Source organism: Simochromis diagramma, unplaced genomic scaffold, assembly GCF_900408965.1.
Source record: "Simochromis diagramma unplaced genomic scaffold, fSimDia1.1 OVJJ01000419.1, whole genome shotgun sequence".
NCBI classification, from domain to species: Eukaryota; Metazoa; Chordata; class Actinopteri; order Cichliformes; family Cichlidae; genus Simochromis; species Simochromis diagramma.
The window spans coordinates 1370011-1391577 of record NW_024387244.1 but is presented as its reverse complement, the minus strand read 5'-3'; the positions used below and the strand labels follow the sequence as shown (position 1 = coordinate 1391577).

Genomic DNA, 21567 nt, shown 5'->3' with positions numbered 1-21567 from the left:
CCAGAATAACAGCCCTGCTAAAAATAGGTGTAAATCACAGCTAACACGCTGCCACTCACTTCAGTCTGTGACTTAACTTTAAGCTAACCTGCTTAAAGTAATAAACACATGCAAAGAGAAGAGGGCTGAGGAGTAAATGAAGCATTTTTACTGTTTGTTTTATGTTCATGTAATGTAAACAGAGAGCGTTCAAACACCCTAAAAATCCTAAGCAACGATGGTTAACAAGGAAGACCAGAACTGAAAAGGCCAGCGGCACTCAGTGCACCAAATAGCAGGAAGGCTGCCAGCTATAATTACTCTTTGGCTTCAGAGTGTGTGTGTAGTGTGGGAAAGAATGTAAACCATTTGTTTTTATTTTAGACACCAGTTTGTGGCGTAAACAACTTTCTTCAGTTGCAGGGTTTGGGTGTACCTAATGATGTGACATGAAACACTTGTGAGAGCTGTGGTTATTAAACTGTGGGGCGAGCCCCGCTGGTGGATCGCTGAGCCAATTCAGGTGGGACAACGAGGTGAAAAACGTGGAAGGAAAACTCAGATTTTCATTTGGGGAACATCCGAGTTTTATGATGCGGCTGAAGTAGATTCAGGGTTTGGGTGCAGCTCGCGCGCTCGGGATAAGACGCAAGCCCGTGTAGGGATTTTTTCTTTTTCAGTGTTTTGCTGTGTTCCTGCTGAGTGGGTTTGGTGTGGATGTGAGTTTGGCTATCTGTGAATGACAAAGATGTAACAGGCGCTGAGACTGCAATGATGAGAGCGCTCCATCTCTGTCAGCTTCAGACTCAAAAATCAATCTGAGGTATTTGTTGACTTTATTTTTGACTCATTTCTGGACATTTATTATTTATAATATTAATAAGAATTCTATTTAAAACTACATAAAGTAGTTCCTGTGTTTGTGTGAATATTCTTGAATTTGGTGATATTGCCTGCTTGTTAGCAGTCGAGCTCAGACTCTCCCTTTAAGAGCGTCTCCTCGGCTAGGCCTCGATGTGGATGATGAATTATTTCCTGTCTCAGGTCTGAGCTGTACTCATGGGTCACTGCGCTCTGCCTCTGTCAACTTGACGCAAGATAGGTGAGCATGTCTTATGAAAAGCGACGGGCTCGATCGATCAGTTCAAAGTCGTATTCTGCCATCATTGTGACAGAGTTCCCTGCTCGATCAGAGCGATTTGTCTTCTCCTCGCTCATTTTTGCAGCGAGCACGTGCAGAGAAGGGAGTGTGATGTGTGATGTGTGCGAGAGTCAAAGTCTGTAGCAGAGTTGTGTTTGCTGGGAAAGCCAGAGAGCCCATAATGAAAATGGCGGCGGAGACAAATGGCATTATTGAGCCCTGAAAAGCACGCTCTCCTGTGGCCGTTGACTTTTCATAACAGAAACAATATTAGGATGTGTTATAAAATAAAAGCTTATCGTAGCACTTTTTCATCACATCTCCTGTACTGAAAACTTTCAGATGTGATTTAGTTCAGACTGGGGCCTGAAGACATCAGAAGAAATAGACCGACTGGACTTTTATAGCTTTTTGTTTTAATGATTTAATATAAAAGCATTTTAAGGCTGTGGTGGCTTTAACACCAGGACCAGATTTCAGTCTTTCCACGTGCACACGAGGAGCGAGAAGTCAACCCACCATCTGCTTTCTTGCTGTCACGTCCATGATGGCAGCGTCACATGTGTGCAGCACACAGACCAGCTGATAGAGATCGTTTGGTTGCTATCACATAATCAGTGATCAGAATACTGAAAATGAGCCAACTATATTTAGCAAGGCCAAATTATGTATTCGATGCATTTTTAACATCTGAAATAAAGTCTAAATGTGCATGAAACCCAGATACAATTACACCGCTTATTGTAAGTTAGAGTGTGGTGTCATATGCTGATGTAGTGCAAGAAAAGTTCTGTAATTTAACTTTATGTTGTTTATATTGGAAATATTTTAAGATTCTCTTCAGTGGTGCAAAAAATAAGAGACAGTATTTTTAGATTGAAGCTGATGTTGTGCTTCTGGTGACTTGGCTCCATATTTTGAACGCTGATGAAATAGCCTCGGTAAGCTTTGCTACATAGATAACACAGTGATGTTACTCATGAGCACTAGCTGCTACCATAATAATAATAGAAGGCTAATATTACTGCCTGGTAGTTGCTACGTGTTAAACTCCTAACATTAACTTGTGTGGGGTTAATATTTATAGTAAGTGTCTCAAACTTGACTGTCGTTGACACCGGAGCTCTACTGACCTCCAGAAAGACTTCATCAGTGTTTCGAGTCTTCAGCTGATACTAATATTTACTGGTGCTTAGTATCTGAGCAGCACATTTGTTGACATTCCTTGTGTAGAGTAGCTAACAATGAATTGCAGTCATTGTAATGTCAAGCCCAACATTAAACCTTCATCATTTTAATGTTGGAGGAGGGTTTTCCCTGACAGCAGAAACGTTGCTTTTAATTTGTAGCTTATAACTCATCTATAAAGGCCTAGTTAATTAATAATGTTAAATGTAATTACAGCATATAACAATTTTTTCGATGGAGCCTCATCAGAAAGTGTTATAAATGAAGATTTCCAGTAAGTTGAAAGGGAAATATTAGGATTTGGTTTCCTGATGTGCTTCGCTCTGCTTTTCTCTCGCTGTCTCGCTCCTGCCTCAGTCTTTATAAAAAGCAGCTTTTTGGTATTCGGCGGGTGAATCCTCGCCTGAGGGAACCAGTTTACTGGGTTATGACTACTTGCTCACCCGCTCTGCTTTCTCACTAGACGCTGTACCTGATAGAGCTGTGTAACATAGACATTGCACCGAACAGACATTTTGAAGCTTCTGTCACGGCCTTTGCATCACTTATCACACTTATCTGTGACAGCACATGACCAGCAAATACGTGGAGTGCTACAGTTTGATGCAGGATTTCGTAGGCTGTGTCACGTGTGGTTAATTTTATTTATTTATCAAACAGAATTCCCTCACTCAGCACTCCTGCTGCAGAGATCCACCAAAGGAATGTGCCACAGAATAATGCACTTTCATTTTCACTCGGTTCAGCAGGACGGATGTACACTAATTAAAGGATCTTGTTGCAAAATGGCATGCACCAACACATGCGCATTAATGCGTCTCTGATACCGTGACCCTTCACCCCTCGTTAGGGCCTTTGTTCTCGTTCCTTTCATCTGTCATTGGTCCTGGAATAATTGTAATTAAAACAAGTCTGCTCCTGTACGGGGAGACAGAAAAGGGGAACAGCTGGCTGGCTCTCTGGTGCTCCCTGTTCCAGCCATCGCAGTGAGTCGTGCCACGATCTAATTCAATTAGGCTGCTGGTTCTTACAGAGATCTGAGAACAATGGGCCCAGATACTAAACACACAGCTTTATTTCTGCATCATCATCATCATATTCCTGGCCATGATCACATGCCACGGTTGCCTGTAATTTATAACGTGTTACGTTTTCTGCTCCTTACAGTCATTCACTTGTGTTTCATTCACTCACTCATTCATTCACTTACTCCTCCTTTGTGTCCTTCCTCCTGCACTCTCTTAATGGGCAGTCTATTAGTGTGATGGTATCTGTGCAGGGCTCGACTGCAGGGGGGGCTGGATAAACACTGAGAATCTGGCGGGCACCCTTTTACCATCACGAGCACACGTGGGGTCTGATAAAAGGAATGATGTTGCACATTATTGACTTCATAACTCAGGGGAGCAGATTTTTCCTGAACTACAATTTCTGAATGAACAAATGAGACCAAAGACAAGTCAGCTAATTGTTTCTCGTGTTGCACTGCATCCAAAACCATCAACCGCCTTCTGCACTTAAGATTTCACTTCAGATTTGTTGCTCCGCTGTGATATTCAAACTTCAGGACTTTCCACGTTTTATCCAATGAAATAAAGAGCGTCGTGTCGCGGCCTTGTGAAACGGCCTGCACTGTGTCTTTGTGGTGAAATGAACTGCTTTACCTTCATAATTAAAAAAGACGCCTTTTTGTAACCTCTTACTTCTAGCCTGCTGAAAGGCGCTTATTTCTGCTGAAATTACCTTTAATTAAACATCCCTAACATACCACGAGTGAACACTAAAACTTCTCATGTTGTATATATGATATTCAAATGATAGTCAGTCGTCGATCGCTGATGAGGAAATGTGATGCTTCTGCAGCCATGGCTCGTTCAGTCCACAGCTGAAAGGAAGACAGTCAGAGGTTCTTTATGATGACTCTCTTGCTGAGATGCTATCATGCTGCTTGTCATTTCCTCAAAGAGCTGTATGAAACTACTCTCAGACCTCATTTCGTACTTTCATAGCTTCGCTGCAAAGACAAAGACTAAGATGTAACAGAACATAAACTACGCAACACCACAGATACAGATATATGAATCGCGTTTAATCGTCACTCATTAGCTCTTATTCTCCGAGCCCTGATACCTCTGCCACAGCGCCACAGCTTCCCTCTCACCTCTCCAGTGTGTCAGTCTGTTGTTGCCATGCTTCCCTTGGATGATCATTTTCTTCATTTCTTTTTAGTTTCATACACTGATGAAAACATGGGGCAGGACACCAACTCTTCACATCTGTCAGCAGCCTCATGGCTCCAAACACTTTCTAATCATCACTTTTGTGTAGTTGTTGCTGTTTCGTGCTTCATCTGTGTAATAAAAGCAGCTCCACTAATCACAGCTAAATCTCCACTATACCTTTGTTGCCTAAGCTGTTTGCTTGCGCGCCATTTTGCCTGCTGTTGTCGACGACCATGATGAGAGGTTAGCTGCTAGCCTGCGCTGATTGTTATTCTGCTTGCGTATGCGATGGAGCAGCAGCTGTTATTGCTGTTGTTGTTCCCCGCTCAAGTCTTTTCTTGCCCCTGCGTCGAATGCGTCCAATTTGTGCAATTTTCTCGCCTTAGCACGTAGTTGTAACTTTTGTTTCCGAACATGTTTCTGTGCTTTAAAAACGATGTTTTGCCTTTTGTTCTTTTCCCCTCAGCAGTGGTGCGTTACTTTTGCAAGACACTGGACCAAAACCTGACCCACTTTGGTCCAGTTTGTCTTGCAAATCCTTTTTGTGATTTAACTGTAAAATATGAAAGTAATAATACGGCCCAGCACTAAAGTTCTCGCCTGTCTCAACCAGCGTTAGTCTGGGATTACACGAGGAGTCTGTGACGCACCCACTCACACGGCATGTTTGGCAAGTACCTTAGTATCTTTGAAAGAGCACCATTTGTTTTGTTTTGTTGTTTTTTTTTTGAGCATGTAACGATAGTTGATCAGTAGTTTTAAAAACAACAACACTGCAACTCAAGGATGCATGCCCAAAAGACATAACAGGCAATACTGTGCCCTGTGAAAAAGGCAAAACAGGTGCTGGCAGGACGGCGGGAGGTGATAGAAGCAGTCGAAAGGAAGAGACCCAGATGGACATGCAGACAGACAGGTAGACGGGCAGAAGGGTTCATCAGGACAGTGGTCGCCCAGCCAGGGTCTCCCACCCACCTGCATTATTGATGGGCTCTTTGACAAGCTGCTGCTTGTGCTCGCTTCCAAGCACTAATTGCTGGGTTTTTGTGGGGGTTGGGGTTTTATTTATTTATTTAGGTCCTTAATCTGGGCGCCACCTGAGCAGATATGTGAAGTCAAATAAAAGTAAATGTGGCAACGCTGAGATATGCAACTGTGAATAAACTGAACAAACCTTGGGAGATCTTTTACATCTGCGGTGCAGACAGATTTTACTGCCTGCAAGTCGATGTCGGTCCTCCTGCTACATCCAATTGGAATTTATAGGAAACGAGCCATGCAGACTTTTTCGTGGCTGTTAGTCCACATACAGTACGCTGCATTGTTATCAAGATGTTTCGAGCAGTTGTTCGAGCACCCATGCAAGGTTTGGCTTCCATGGGTGTTCAAACCATCACTGAACTTACAAAGCAATGAAATGTGGACATAGCAGTGAATTCATAGATTGGTCCTTTGATGGGGTTTCTGAGGGTATTAGAGGGGAGGAAGGAAGAGGATCAGGGTCAATATAAAGCTGGGATTGCTGTACCAAGGTCAGGGACCAATCGAACTGAGGCAAAGAATGATTAAAAAAACTGAATGACTGAATGAAGAAAGGGATAAGAAAGGATGATCAGCGCTCCACATTCATGTTTGCTGTCATTATTACGAAACTATAATGAAAATTAAAGATTTAGGAAATTACAATATAGATCGGGATTGTCGCTGACCAGACTGGAAGAGTATAATATTGAGAAACCATGTGTGTGAGAGAGATCCTTCAGGCAGCAGACAGACAAACAGACTGAGTGGGAGGTCCCTGGGCTCATCTCCAATGCATGTTGCCCTGCATTAGCACTATAGCCTTCCCACAAGATAAAGACAGGGAGAGAAAGAGAAGCATGGTGGATGAAAGTCTCCTATCCATCCATCCATTATTCATCAGTGAATTAGATCTCGCCTGAATAAAGTGGAGGCGAAGAGGAGAAGAAAAGGTATGGGCTGATTTAGAGGACCAAGTGTTGTGATGTTCGAAAAGGGTGAGGAGTTCAGAGGCAGCAGCTCCAGCTGAGATAGTATTTTTAGATTTTGGGTGTTTGAGGGGAGTCTGGGAGGTTTTTTCAAATGGTGCGGAGGCAGTGTGCCGGAGAAAAACTGGCAAAGAAAGGCAGAAATAGCAGGAACAGGATTGCAGTAGGAAAAATGCACGTTTTGGGGAGGGGATTGATCAGGGACAGGGGTGAAGGAGAGGTGAGCAGCACTCAGAGGAGACAAGGTCATCCTGGAAACCCTCTCGCCTCTTAAATGCAGTTAGGAGGGCTTCTATTAATCCCTATAATGGCTTCATCCAGCATACATATCTATCCTCATACGAACATGATGTGAACCTTTCAGAAACACCAACCTGGACACTAAACACACGAATGAGATGCAGCTTCTTTTCCCCAATGAGAATCATGTAAAGGTTAAATAAACATAACGCATCCATCATATGATTTGGCCGCTTGCCATGTGAACAACTGCACATCACATACAACGAGCTGCAAGAGCGATCGCAACAATCTCAAGCATGGGAAGCATGTCATTGTAATGAGATCTGTCTCTCTTGATTAGAAAAGATCCTCGACGTCTCAGGGGTTCACTGTATCTGTGTGGCATTAGCAGGGGCTTCCACGCTATAATCTGACCTTTGTTATGAGGAGAGTTATTTTTTAAATCAGTGATGAAATGCTTAATTGACAGCTTTGGCCGGCAGCCAGCAGATCAGCCAGGCTTTGCTGAGCGTAGCAAATCAGGAATGGCTGACTGCGTATCATTTATCTAGCCCAGATTCACACAAATGTTTTAAAAGGATTAAAAGGAATCATTTTTTTAATCAATTGCATTGCTTGGCAGAATTTCTCGATTTCAATTTGCATATTTGCACGCCCAAATAGCATCTGTCCTGCATTCAACGATAGAAATGTAACAAGAACACAAAGCTGGCTGCTGATGACGGATAGAAGAATAGAGACGCGCGACCTTGTGTTTGCTGTGCGCCTTGATGTTTTTATCTTCTCAGGCCGTCTCTGCTGCACTCACATACAACTGTTTGCAGAGGGTTTCACACTTGTGCACATTTGCATGCAGAGATGCGCGCGCACACACACACACACACACACACACGGAGCTGCATGCTACAAGCATGTGGGTGTGATTGTGAGCTATAGGTGATGACAGCAGGGCCATATGCTGCTGTATTTCTGTGTTTTAGTCCTTAATTAGAATACAGCCAATCAAATCATTACACAGTGTCCACTCTAATCTGCTTTTATTTATTTATAATTTTATGAATACATTTGCCCACATGTGAGGTTTTTTCTTTTTTTTCCCTCTGTGATAGATTTTGCAAACATGCTCCGTCTCAGTTTATTAAGTTTTTATTTCAACAGTTGCTTAAACCGGGTTTGTGTGGTTTCTAAATCACAGCAGTAATTTGACATCGTGGGCCACGTCCAGCCCACTTTGATCTGAAGTGGCCTGGACCAGTGAAACTACGAGTTTAATAGGTATTTAATTTGATATTTCATTGTCCAGACTTATGTAATATAAATTATCTATATTATATAATTTTTGTCAATTCACAGAAAATATCCCTTTTTTAAAAAATTGTGAATCAGCATAAACAAAAACAAAAGCTCAGACGTTTCTGTGGTAGATGCTGAAAAAACTGGCCTCATTACATCTGTTACTTAATTATTTTGGTGTACGCTACAGATTTCCATGGCAGAGCTTTTTATTAACAGGGAAAAGCATCTTTTCAGGGACAATTCTTGTTTGACACCCGCACTCTTTTAATTTAGCTTTTCGATTTGGCTTTTAAATAATTTTTCTCCAGAGGTATAGAGGTTTATAGAGGTTTTAGTGGGCATTTTAGTGGTACTACAACCAGCTTGATGGGAGGTGTGGGTGGGTTCATACAGTATGTGGGCCTTGCAGAGGACACAGTGTCCTTTACTAGACGAGTATATTGCATCGTTTCTCTGGAGAGATAACTGGAACCTGGCACAGATTGGCTTAGAGCACAAATTCACGATGATGATATACCGGTCAGTCTCCTTTTCTTAGCTCTTACTGGGATGACTTTTGGCTGATTGTCAGTACATTTACTAACCCGAAACCTGGAAACGGAGACACCAATTTGAAAACTAGATCATAATGGAAAAGTGTGAAGAGTGAGGAAAGGATTCTGTGCAAAGTCAGTCCTTGAATTATGAAGTAGACTCTTACTGCTTCCATGGGAATTAACGGGGTAGATGTTAAAATGCTCACCTGTCACATGTAGTGGGGTGGGACGCCTGTTTTGGAACCACAGGACCGGTATTTTAGGTTCATTTGTCCAACAGCTACAGCTTGTCCCAAACTGGGTCACGCAGCAGGACCGCGACAACAGAATGGATGAAAAAGAAACGAATCAACGTGGAGTTAAAGTCCAGACCCGACTGAAACGTTACAGCGGGACCTGAGCTGTGCATGAACCAGTTTCCATGAATCTCAATGTACTGAAGCAACATTGTAAGAGATATAAGAGGCCAATAAAGTCATACACATATTTATTTTGTTCCCGGGAATCCATACAGCCCCATAGAAATGTTCTTTTTCACGTCACTGTAAACAGAAACTGGCCCCGTGGGCGTCAGCACACCTGCGCATGATTGCATTTTTGTGTATAGGTTACAAAGGCGGCATAGATGTACTTCCTGTGGTCCTGATAGATTTATTTTCGGGCTTCCCACGGGAAGAGCGACATACAGAAGGAAGTGGTGGCCACGATTGAATGACAGATAAAAAGAGTGAAAAAAGAAAGGGAGGTGACATTGGTGGTAATTGGAGGAAAGGAAGCTAAAGCCTCGGGGAGCCTCGTCTCCCAAACGTTACAATTACTCCAATGAAAGATGTGTGAAAATAAAAGAACTGGAGGCAGAAAAGACACGAGAGCTCGAACTCTTTCATTTGCTCGTTCAGTGACTTTGGATTTGCTTCACATTTTAACTACGTCCCAAAAATGGCAGCAATAACTCGCAATTTAAGTTTAATACATTTTAGGTCATTTCAGAGGGCAACAAATATTTCTCCAGATATAATTTATCGCCTTATTTACAATATATCCTCTTATAATCTGGAGACAACAGGAGAGAGATCAATAATTCACAGCTATTGTTCCCTCCTGGACAGCCCGTTTTTATATTAAATGTTGAATTATTAACTCTGTGAGAGATTGGAAATGCGGTGAATCTTTCCCCCGATGCCCGCGTGTCTTCAAAAACTGCCCTGTCCCTCACTGGCAGACACAAGGGGCACCAGAGCAACTTCAAGCATCAGAACTGAATTAGCACAAGAGTGCTTCAGACATTTAGGGTATGTTAGAGAGAGACGGCGAGAGTAGACAGTGCAAAGCAGCCGTACTGTGTGCACACTCTCATGTGCTCATTCACTGTCTCAGGGTTGTTGATGTTCACCATCCCTGCTACCACTGGCCTGAGGCAATATGCATATTTCATATCCTCTTCAACGTGTGATTGATGCATTCATGCCTCGTGTCAATATTATCCAGCGCGTAAGGTTGACCGACTGTGAGGGTCGTGGCCTGTCTGTGTGTCACATTTCTGACTACACGTCTCAGCGTTGCACCGTGATGGTGTTTGATTTGAAAAAGTGTCCTCTTGACTTCTAACCAGCTGTAAAAGGAAGACGCGCCCGAATGCCGTTCAGTAGAAACAACAGTTTGTGTCTGTTTTGCATTTCATCCTCAGGCAAACTGCAAACTGGCTTCTCTTCCTGACAAGTGCCATCTGATAATTAGGTCTCATAATCACCCTATTAGTATGCAGCTCAATTGAGCAGAGAGCAGCTTATTGTTCCCCTGGCATGTGCAGGAGCCATTTGTAAGAGGATTATTGTAGATTTCATGTTGGGGTTTTTATGAGACTGAATCACATGTGTAATGAGTTAAACTGTTGCATGGCTATTCTCAGAAGTACTTGTTTTGTTTTTTAAATTGCAGCCGACATGTCGCGCAGCAGAACTCCATCATTGTGACACATCTTCTGTCATGATTCTAGTTAAAGCGTGAAGACACTGGGGCGGAGGGAGAGCCACTGTTTCAGCTTCGGTTTCATTGCAGCGTTGCACATAAAGCCGCGTTGAACTTTCTCCATCACAGTTGCCATGACGCCAAAGAAAGAGGCCAGAGTAATTCAGGCCTTTTTTGTTCCTGTGACATTCAGGACCCAAACACAATAAACCTCGAACAAGCAGAACTAAGGGTGCGAGCATTCTCTTGAATTATAATGTTTTCTTCTGGAAGCATTCTGATACTCGTTAACAGCACAAACACATACAGAGGTACCAAAACGGGCATAGGGTGGCAGCAAGAAGGTCCTGAGTTCAATCTGTTCAATTCAGGGATCTGTGTGGAGTTTGCATCTTCTCTCTGTGTTTGTGTGGCTTCCTCCCACTGTTCAAAGACCGTTAGTGGGGACAGGTTAGCTGGATACTCTAAATGGCCCATAGATGGGAATGGTTGCGTCTATGTGTTAGCCCCGCGACAGATTGGTATATCCTGGCTCTCACCCTAAGACAGCTGGGATAGCCTGATAAGGTTGGAAGGAAAACAGGCATAGGTGATGAGGATGAGATAGATGACCCTGGTAAGGCTTTAACGGGATTTGAGTGTAGTGTTTGTGTTCGTTTTCTTTAATAGTTGCTTCGAATGCGCTTTGTCTTTTTGTGTCTTTGTTGCTGATTTCCAGCAGTCGACTCTATTTGAGTAGCTTTGCAGGATTTATTGAGATTTTGTGCAATGTGTCCTAAAATAAGACTTTTGTCTCACTCACTCCTCCCTTTGTGCTGATTAGCTGCCCCTTTTAAACCGGTTTGAACAGCAGGTGGGTGGAGACAGTGGAGATGAACACATTATGAATATCTGCTCCCACTGACATCATACAGATCCAAGAGTAGAAAAAAACGGTGTAAAGCCATGCACAGAGCACTCTGGGGTTTTGCAGTCACATGACTTTGACCACGTGACAAAATAGATTGCTCGTTAGATTACTAGTAATCCTTAGATTACTCCAAAGGAATATAATATCCAGAAACGATCATTTTGACATTTAAATGGTCTACGACAATGCTTTCTGTTCATGTACTGTAGGCATGCTGATTAGCATGTTGTTGCTTTAATACCTCCAGTCTGTTGAATTTAATGTGATGACTTCATTTGATGATGATTTTCATTTTCAGCTGTTGTTGCTCCTCAGCCTGAAAGGCTTAGTGGTGTTACCCCGCCAGCGAGGGGGGCAGGTGTCAGGTGACGTGGAAATCCAATTTTGTGAACATGATAACTTGAGAACGAGGCAACGAAGGATTTTCACGTTGGTAAATGGACCGATTCTTATATAGCGCTTTTCTACTCTCTATACAACATGCCTCATTCACCCAATCACACCCATTCTCACAAGCACTTTATCTACACTTAGTGCTTTCTAACGACATTCATACACCGATGGATGCATCGGAGAGCAAGTTGGGATTAGTATCATGCAGACTGGAGGAGCCAGGGATCAAACCACCGACCTTCCGATCAGTAGGTGACCTGCTCTACCTCCTCACCCATAGGTGTCTGCTAAGGTTAAGGTCAGAAGTCAAGTTTACAGGAAATCTTGTGAACGCAGTAGCTTGAGCGGGAGGTCCCTTTAAAAACCACGACACAGGTGTATTTTCTGAGGAAGGATATCATACAGGAACTATATCATTCAGTTTTTTTTTAATTTAGAGCTTTTTCACAGTTTGCTTTTAGGGAATTTTCGTCTTATAAAACTCTTCTGCTGTCAGATTGCTGTAACCGTGCGGATATTCAGACCGCGGCACGATGACAGAATGATATGATTGATGGAAGTGTTAAAGATGTTCCACAATTGTTGAGTGTGGAGCATCTTTTAACCTGGTGAAATATGACCTGGTGTGTTCCCGATCTTGTACTTCCAGGGGATTTGTGCCACCTGAAGCTTCTACCAACAGGATGCTCAGGCATGGTGCTGGTGGCTGCCACTGTCTTTAATCTCTGGTCATCTATAATTTAAATATGCACTGTGTGGCAAAATATATGAGAGTGCTATTGGATCAACTCGACATTTTCACGTAGACAAAATTTTTTTGTTGTTGTTCGTTTAAAAAATTCAGCATAGTAAAAATGCTAAAATACAACAGATTTCTATGATGGTTCTGAACTTTCTGCCTTGGTTAAACTTACATCCAGACTGTTTATGGTTCATCAGCTCGTGCTGATCTCAGGTTAACAAGGAGCAAGTCAGATCTTCAAGGGTCACTTTATCTGCACTGAAAAATATCAGCCAGATGCTGTTTGCTGCAGGGCTCAGTCAGTAAGACACACACACACACACACACACACACACACACACACACACACACACACACACACACACACACACACACACACACACACACACACACACACACAGAGTGAGAGAAACCTTAGACTCTGATTTGGTGTTCTGTTTGTACTGAGGCCAAATGAAGGGGATGGCTGAGAGTTCAGAGGCTCTGTGTTTGCTGGTGGTTGACAGTCACTCTCTGTCTCTCCTCTGCTCGCTGCTCTTTAAACTCTGCTGCTCAAATGCACACAGACCCCCTTGCACGCCACAAATACTTCTCAAAACGTTCACCCTTCATTCAGTTTCTGTGCCATCCTTGCATATTTTACACAGAACGCTCACAAACACCCCTGTGTACCATATGACCCCCCCCCGAACCCCGACCCCAATGTCTCCTAAAACAGCACAATCAGCGTGCACGTGTTTGCATGTCTGTTCTTGTGAGTAATCTCACTTTCAGATTATAAACTAATATAACTGTCATCATCTGTCAAGAAGGATGGGAATTTCAGATGCACACAGGTCAGGAAAAGTGAAGCATTAGGAGCCCCGACTCTGAGCTGTTCTCACTTCAAAATGTCCCGTTTTAAAGAAGGAAGATTAAAAAAAAAAAAGACCTGAACTTTAAAAAAAATAAAAATAAAACATCGAGGCAAAAACTCGGCCAGATGTTGGCAGATGTTATCTGCAAGTCACAATGCCTCTACATTGAGAAATGTTTTTGGTGTGTAAAAGTGACCAATTTCTGCAACACGTCATGTGTGTGTATATAAAGCTTAACAGAGTGTGTCCAACTGTACACAAAGAGTTTGTGGATTTTCTGATGATTGTTGAGATTTTCAAACATTAACCTTAATAAATACCTGCCATTAGAAAAAAAATAAAAAAAAAATAAAAAGGTCACTTAGTTTATGCCTGCTCATCTTCGTTGACATCTGCAGCATGAACATCCATCCATCCATCCATCCGTCCACCTTCCTCCATGTATCCAATTCAGGGTTGCTGGGGGGGCGGAGCCTACCCCAGCTGCCATAGGACAAGAGGCCCGGCAGGGGCGCCACTGTGTCACAAGACTAACACAGAGAGATACACGACCATTTACCTTCACAGCTACGGCTAATTTAGAACCACCGATTAATCTAACCCCACTCACTGTCTTTGGACTGTGGGAGGAAGCCCGAGTACCCGGAGAGAAGCCACACAGACATGGGGAGAACATACAGACTCCAGCGAGGGGTAAAAAAGTGTGTGCAGGCGCATGAAAAATGATCTTGTTTGACAGGATTTTGTATGAAACTGCAGGAACTTTAATCTCTGCTTTTAAGCCGTTTGTGTATCTCGAGGTGTGAATTTGATCTCTTGCTGTTCTAACGTGATGACCTTGCATGTCTGCACTGATGCAAACGTCACATGTCTGCCTGTCTAACATCAACAATATAAACCCATCGTGTGCTTCAGTCTGTATCTGGCTCAGATAAAAAATGAATTTCAGTGGCCAAGGTCGAGCGACTGAGTCACCTCCGACGGGGATATTTTCTCAACCTCCTGACTCTTTTCTGATTTTGTAATGTTTTGCTCATTTTATTTTGTGAACATCACAAAGACAACATTATCAAATAGACTCTGTACATAAATTTCCGCTTTCTGGAAAATCCAACTTGTTGTTTACGAAAGTAGTCGATCCCCCGGCGAGGCTGCATCTCCGACATCGGCACATTTATTGATTTTATTTATAGATTTAATTTCAACCGAGACCAGGCATAAAGAAAACAGTCATTTGGTTGTATTTTAATAGAAAACCACAAATAGTACATTAAGCAGGAGAAAATGAAGTTCCCCTTCTCTTTTACAGACACATTGGTGACAGATGTGGTCTTTTGTATTGTTTTAATGTAGGTGAACGAAAATAAAAACAGGGTCCTTCCTGTGCATGTAAATCATGTTAATGATGCAACACTGAAGCACCCCAAGGTCAGCGTGCTCCTAATCAGATTGAGTCAGGAAATTGCTCCTAATTTAATAACATTAAGTGTTGGATTCCTTCCTCCCTGCCAGGATGGCAAAGGTGGAATGAGCAGGACGATCGCTCATTCATAAGTTAGAGTTACAGGACTGCCAGGAGAAAATGGAAACAGATTTTTCCAGTGGGAAAGCTGACCTCCAGAACTGCATCATCATGATCAGGCTGAGTAAACAAACTGGTAATAATGACAACTGTACAGCGTGCTACATGAGTGAACAGGCTGCACTCACATTTGTGTGGGTTTGCATTGCTCTGGTAAGACATGTTTAGACTTGTAATCTGTTTTTCATACTCACTTTTCTCCTTTGTTGTGCCGTATTTTGATTCCTTCTTCTTCTTCCTTCCTTCTCTCCTTTTGTGGTTGCTTTTTCCCCTCTTCATGCTTCCCTCTCGCTTTTTATTCCCTCTGTGATCCACCTGATCCTCTCTCTGCCTTCTCCTCTTTTTGACCCGGGGTTAACCTGAAGTATCAGTGTGACTTTTGACATAATACTGGACTGTGCGGCTCTGGAGCTGACACTGCTGCCAGCTCCAGAGCCGCTGCCTGACTGTCAGCCGCTGCCTGACTAAGGATTTTTCAGGAACGGTGCACAACATGTTCCTGTTCTCAGAGGGGAAAATGCCTTGTTTCATGCTTGCTAATCTGCGAGCTTCCATGTTACCGACATAAATGTGTGTGTGTGTGTGTGTGTGTGTGTGTGTGTGTGTGTGTGTGTGTTGGTGTGCTTTTCTAAATGTTTTTCTCCTAACATTTCAGTTCTCAAAGTGAAGCCGTTTAGTGTGAGTCTTATCGAGAGGCTGCAGCTGGTGTTGTGAGAATGCCACGGCAGTCTGGAGGGACATCTTCTCACACACACACACACACACACACACACACACACACACACACACACACACACACACACACACACACACACACACACACACACACACCTTGGCTCGCTGTCCTTGAGCTGACTAGGCATACAGCCCTAAACAAGTATGAATAATAGCATGTTGTTATATTTACCTGCAACATGATAGACCTGCGAGACTCTTTTCAGAATAAAAGACCGCACATTTATTCCACTAATTAAGTTGCAGACGGATAAAAGAGTATACTGTGAACACAGTATCCGTACAATTTCCCCACTAATCACGTCAGTTTGAGTTTGTCCTTCTTGCATATATGTATGTATGTGTTCCAGGCAGAACTGACAATAGATCAAGCGCAGCAGAACGTTCAGATCAATAGTGTTTATGCAGGACTTTACACGGGTGCACCACTGCCATTACTGTCGCTGCCTATTTCTGATGCTGCCTCTGAAATTGAGAAGAGGAGCCGCGGTATGCTGCAAAACAAATAGCATGCAAAGGGGCCATACTGCACAGCTCTGAGGATATATAACGGCCCGTCACATTTAGTCTTATGGGCGATGATGAATTTAAATCTACAGCAGCATCCTTGCTGTTTGTGTGCTGGCTATGACGTTACCTCTCTGCCCCCTCTGTTACTGAATTTCATCCACCTGCTTCTGCCGTGGTTACAGTGCTGGAGCCTGAGCTCTTGTTCTGTTAGATTAATGGCTTCAGTTTGGACTATTGACACAACACTTATCTTGTTTTTATGAGTCCAGTGGCTTCTATCTATAAACCCGAGGCACACGTGTGCAGCCGCACTCACACACTCCACACACACACACGCCTACAGCGGTGTACGGCATTGACTCTTTATAACTCAGTTGATGTTTCCTGTCTGATCCAAATGGCTTTAAGCTCAAGATTAAGAGAATTGCTGAGCTGGCGTTTTACACAGTTCACTCGCCCAACTTATCTGGCTCCCCGTGACCTGACTGCACGTTTCTTTGGTTGTAATTCTTTACAAATCTAATAGGATGAAACCATGAAGTAATCAGGTAAATCTAAAATATGTTTTTCTGGTTTCATCAGATCTTTGCATCATGCAGAAGTGTTTATTGTGAGTCCAGACAGAGGGATGTCACCTCGAGCTGGTCATTTGAGTCCCTCTCTGTGGTCGCTCCTGGACTGTGTACGTGTCCACTTTTGCAAATGATTTAAAAACACTACATGTTAGCTGCTAAACGTTTGCAAGCTGTTGTCTCAGCTACATTTTTTAGTTGCATCTCATCTCAGGTCACACCTGTTCTTGGAGACAGAGGCAGGAGCTGTTAAGGTGAATCCTTTTGGCTTCCGTTTCCAGTTGCACCACCGCTTTACTGTAAACTAAACTTTGTTTTATAAACTTAGTTTTTAGTGTTATGTGGTGGTAGTGTGGCTCAAGGCGCAACGCCAGACGGGAAAGCAGCACACCTAGCGTGTGGCGACTATAATGCGCTCTCCCTGATGGTAGTGGCAGGGTTAGGTGAGTGGCTGCTTGGCAGTGAGACCAGTGGAAGAAGCTGGGCTTGTCTGCAAAGTGTCACAGCTGCTTTTAGTGTAAATAAAGTGCAGTGTGTTATCCGCCATCAATAAGGAGAACCGACTGAGTAAAGCAACACTGTACAAGTTCTCAGAGCGCGGCTGTAGAACTGAAAACCTCGATGAACAATCCTTTCAAATACCAGAATTAAACATATGTAGAGAAAGACGGCAGCTTGTTGATTACAGTTACACAGAAGGTACGCCTACCTCTGTGTTTTGGCGCCGTTTGTATTGTTATGCAGCATCACAGCAGATCAGAGAGAAAGCCAATGAGACTGAGCAGACGAAGCGTCCCTGTAGGCTCCGCTTCCTCTGTACCTGCAAGATCAAACAAAGAGGGAGAACCAGACATCACAGAAACCGTCAGCCACGTTTAGCTTAACAGATTGCTTTGCCCGAACTTACGTCTGTCAGAGTGAGTTAGCTGATGGCGTGTGCGAGAGAGGCGAGGACGGGAATCTGTGAGATAAACGCTATTTCACCTACACCACATGAAAACATGGTCGGGCTTTGCAGAGGTGCTTCTGTCAGCAGGTGTGCTGACATACACCGAATCTGACCTGCGCCCTTCCTCAATAACAAACCGTCTAAGAGAGTTGTGTTTTGTTTTTTGTCATCTCCCGTGCGGGTTTGTGATCCTCAGAGCTCCACCAACCCGAGTGGAAATCTCATTGTGTTATATATGTGAATATATTCTGTCGCGTCAGCGCTGAGACCACACTCTGCAACAGTGGGTTCGTTTCCAAAGCTTTCTGGATACTGAAGCAGAAATAACTGGACTGCAGAGAAGCTGTGTGTGTTTTTAATGGAGTTTGTACTGGTGGCTCGTAAAAACAAACGCACAGATTAGCGGTCAGAATGATTGGCGCAGAGCTATAACTGCAGTGTGCATTTCTGTTAATATAATCTTCGACAGCCCCTCAGTTCGTCTGGATTGATGCAGTGTGCCGGTTGTGTTGTAAACTCCTAGACCTGCCTATACATTTGGGCTATACTGAGCAGGTTGGCCATGATAATGGCTCTTTCACAGCAGCCGCTTGACATCAGTCATGATTGGCTAAGGTGGAAATCGATGCTTGTGATTGGTTGATGGTGGTTAGATACAGACTGCTGATGCTTGCCGCCCAGTTGCCTGGATACAGCCATCCCTCAGTGTGTTAGTGGCCTTGGCAAAGTGACGGACAGCATAAATGTTCTGCAGAGGAATTTGTCAGTCTGTTGATTCTGCCGGGATTTCTTTATCTGCCCGTGAAATGGATCTCTATCATTATTTGTATCATGACATCTCTGAATCCTGCTTGTTCTCAGCCTTTTATTCATTGCATGCATTTGTCATTTCACCGACCCATCCTACTGAATAGAATTTACAATGAAGCAGCGATCGAGTTTCTTAAGTTCTTGTAACAATAATGATTTCTCTGATCCATCATTTTAGTCTAGAAGACATCCGTGTGCTCCAGGACATGATTCCTGGGACGGTTGAAGTTTGGGATGACTTTGCTGTGGGAAGAGCTGCAAGCTTGGTGAGGAGCTGACTAGAAGGTGTAGTGAACTGGGCAGTTGGGCAACCCGGGTAAAGCGAGTGTGGATGGAAAGAAGATGATTAGGGTGGTGCTGGGCTGGAGCGTGCTTCCAGTCAGAGATGGGAAGCGATTCTAACATATGTGGGGGAACAGACGTGGATCAGAGCAAAGAGTTCCAATACACACGAGACAAAAGTCTGAATATAACTAATGAACTGGCAAAGAATTGGTGAGTGTAACGCAGAAATATACGAATCAGTAGATGAGCAAGTTGACTGACTCTGGAATAAGCCAGACACACACACACAAAGACAGGGTACAAGTTTGTTGTAAATCCACGATGTATAAAATCTCCTGCGTTGCCATTTTGTTTGCATGTTACGACCAGAAGCAGAAAACGAGGCACAGAACTGCAATCGGCTCTGAGGCCTCTGGCTGAAGCGTTCCTCCTTTAGTGCTGCACGCTCTGGCTCCAGCCTCCGAGTCCAGCAGACCACCTACTAATGTCTTTCTCCTGCTGGACAGACAGAGGACTGCACCTGCTCCTGCACACTTGTGGTCTGTTTGTGTAGTTCTCTGTAGTCAGTGTTTATTTGTGTGAGGCCTATGCGGCAGTCAGAGTGGCTTTTTTTGTGTTTCTCTGGGAACTCGGCCGCACATCGCTGCCTTTCTGATTCATATTAAAGTCATGAATAAGAAGTGGATGTTTATAAAAATACACACATGCAAACCTTAAATAACCGATTGTATGCAGACACGTCCTTCGCTGGGAGAAAGGTCGAGGGCAAGAGGAAAGAGCAGAGAGAGGCAGACAGATTTATGCGAGTGCTCTGCAGCTATTTATGTGTGAACACACAAAGTAAATTAACTCATTAAACTTAATGTGCTCAGTGGTCAGTTGAGTGGTCAGTGGAGCGTTAGCAGACCTACAGATGCTTCTCCACAGCTGGACTGTAGTTAAATGGCCCCATTACAGCGTGTGTTAACCTGCTTTGTCGCCTGCTGTGACTTGGAGGTGAGAACCTCACAGCAGCTCAAGGACTGACAACCATGGAAACCTGGAAACGATCTGAGCAAACATACCTGGACTGCAGTGTTGAGCTCAGAGAAAGAAACTCGATGACTTCTCTCGCCAGCTTTGACATCGCCTCAGCTACCTCAGCCACTCCCTCCCTGATTGTCTCTCAAGGCCGGTGACACGCTCTCGTTGAACCCTTGCCTCAGTTGCCTTGACAACTGTTCTTTCACTGGGCGGGGTACCGCTTACTTTCTCAGTGATGGTGTGATAAGTGCTACAATTATGTAAATTCTGTCCAACCAAAGTGTTTTTGTAGATTAAACATAGCTGGCTGAAAAGCTCCCAGCCTGACGCTCATGCAGCCGTCCCTCCTGCATTGTTGTAGTTCTGCATGCATCCTCTCATTCGTGTCCATTACATGTGATTTTTGTAGAACTGAGTTCAACAGAGAGATACGCAGGATACAGGGATTTGTGTGAAATATTTAAATAAAGGTCAGTGCAATACCTAAAATCACTTCACTGTTTATTCATGTAGTTTTTTCAGCCCTCAGTTGTGCCTATTTTTACATTTGCAGCACATTTAATAGAAAATTGGGTTATTTCCTTATTCATATTTTGTTAGTTGGTTTATATCACTTGTAATAAAAACCTTGCACTATATTAATTTTTCTGTATTGTCATTGTGCAGATTTGGAGTAGTATACTCGTAGTAGTATAAATAGTATAAGCAATGTGATATCTAATAGTTTGAATCACATTTAGAAGCTTCAGATTGCAAAAACCTCAGTATTTGATTTTATTTGGCTGATGATGTGAAAGTTGTTTTGCTGTTATGTTATATTACATCTCTTTGTGTAATTTACTTTTTTGTCCAAAGGAAAAAAATTGAACTTGCTGCTAAGAGAAATTTGTGTTTGTGATATTTGTCGATTCTCTCGAGTCACACCAAAAGGATTTTAATATATTATTCAAGAAACAAATTCCCTCTAATTTATCGAGTATTTTCTTTATGCTCAGTCCTCCTTTGCTCTTTAATATCAGCTGCACTTTTATTTTCTCCATAATCCTGTTAGCATTGCTGTGGTTAAAACTGCCTGATCGTGCACGTCTGTGCATTTTCTGAGAACTTGTTTTCGCTCCGTCTCTAAGAGACGGACTCTCAGGGGCTGACACCATTACACCAGCAGAGCGCTGCAGCTGAGTTTGGCTGAGGCTTTTCATTATTAGTGGTCACAGGTCCTAAAATGTTTCCTTGGAGAGCTAAAGCTTGGATCCTGGACTGAGATCCTGGCCTTCTCCTCTTTGTGCAGCACTGCCGCCTTCTGAATCAAAAACAAATTGAACTATAACGTGTTTCTAACAGAGGACAACTGAATATTATTCTGTGTTTAAAACTCTGATCTTTGAAGAGAAAAGAGAAAATACATCAGCACACGTAGTTCGAAGGTTTCCTGAGAGAGACGGTCCCTGCGTACGAGTCTACCCACAGAAGCAAATGTTGCTCGTGCAGATTAAATGAACTGGTTGTTGTCCACAGGGAGCTGGTTGTGTACCTAAGACCACAAAGCTGATGCCACCTGCAGAGCTCACAGTGTTTCTGAGGAAGGTATTTATTAGATAGGTATTTAGTTTTCCAGCA

At 43.3% G+C, this 21567-nt stretch overlaps 1 protein-coding gene and 1 long non-coding RNA gene across 3 annotated transcripts in view; both read left to right on the top strand.

Annotated features, from left to right (window-relative positions):
• Positions 1 to 21567, top strand: part of xpr1a (xenotropic and polytropic retrovirus receptor 1a) — an 80038-nt gene that overhangs the window by 15708 nt on the left and 42763 nt on the right. The window lies entirely within an intron of this gene.
• The window catches only part of LOC120747287, a 31002-nt gene continuing 9449 nt past the window's right edge, over positions 15 to 21567 (top strand). The window contains exon 1 of the long non-coding RNA XR_005699079.1: positions 15 to 21549. This is a non-coding gene — a long non-coding RNA (uncharacterized LOC120747287). The remainder of the gene's footprint in view (positions 21550 to 21567) is intronic.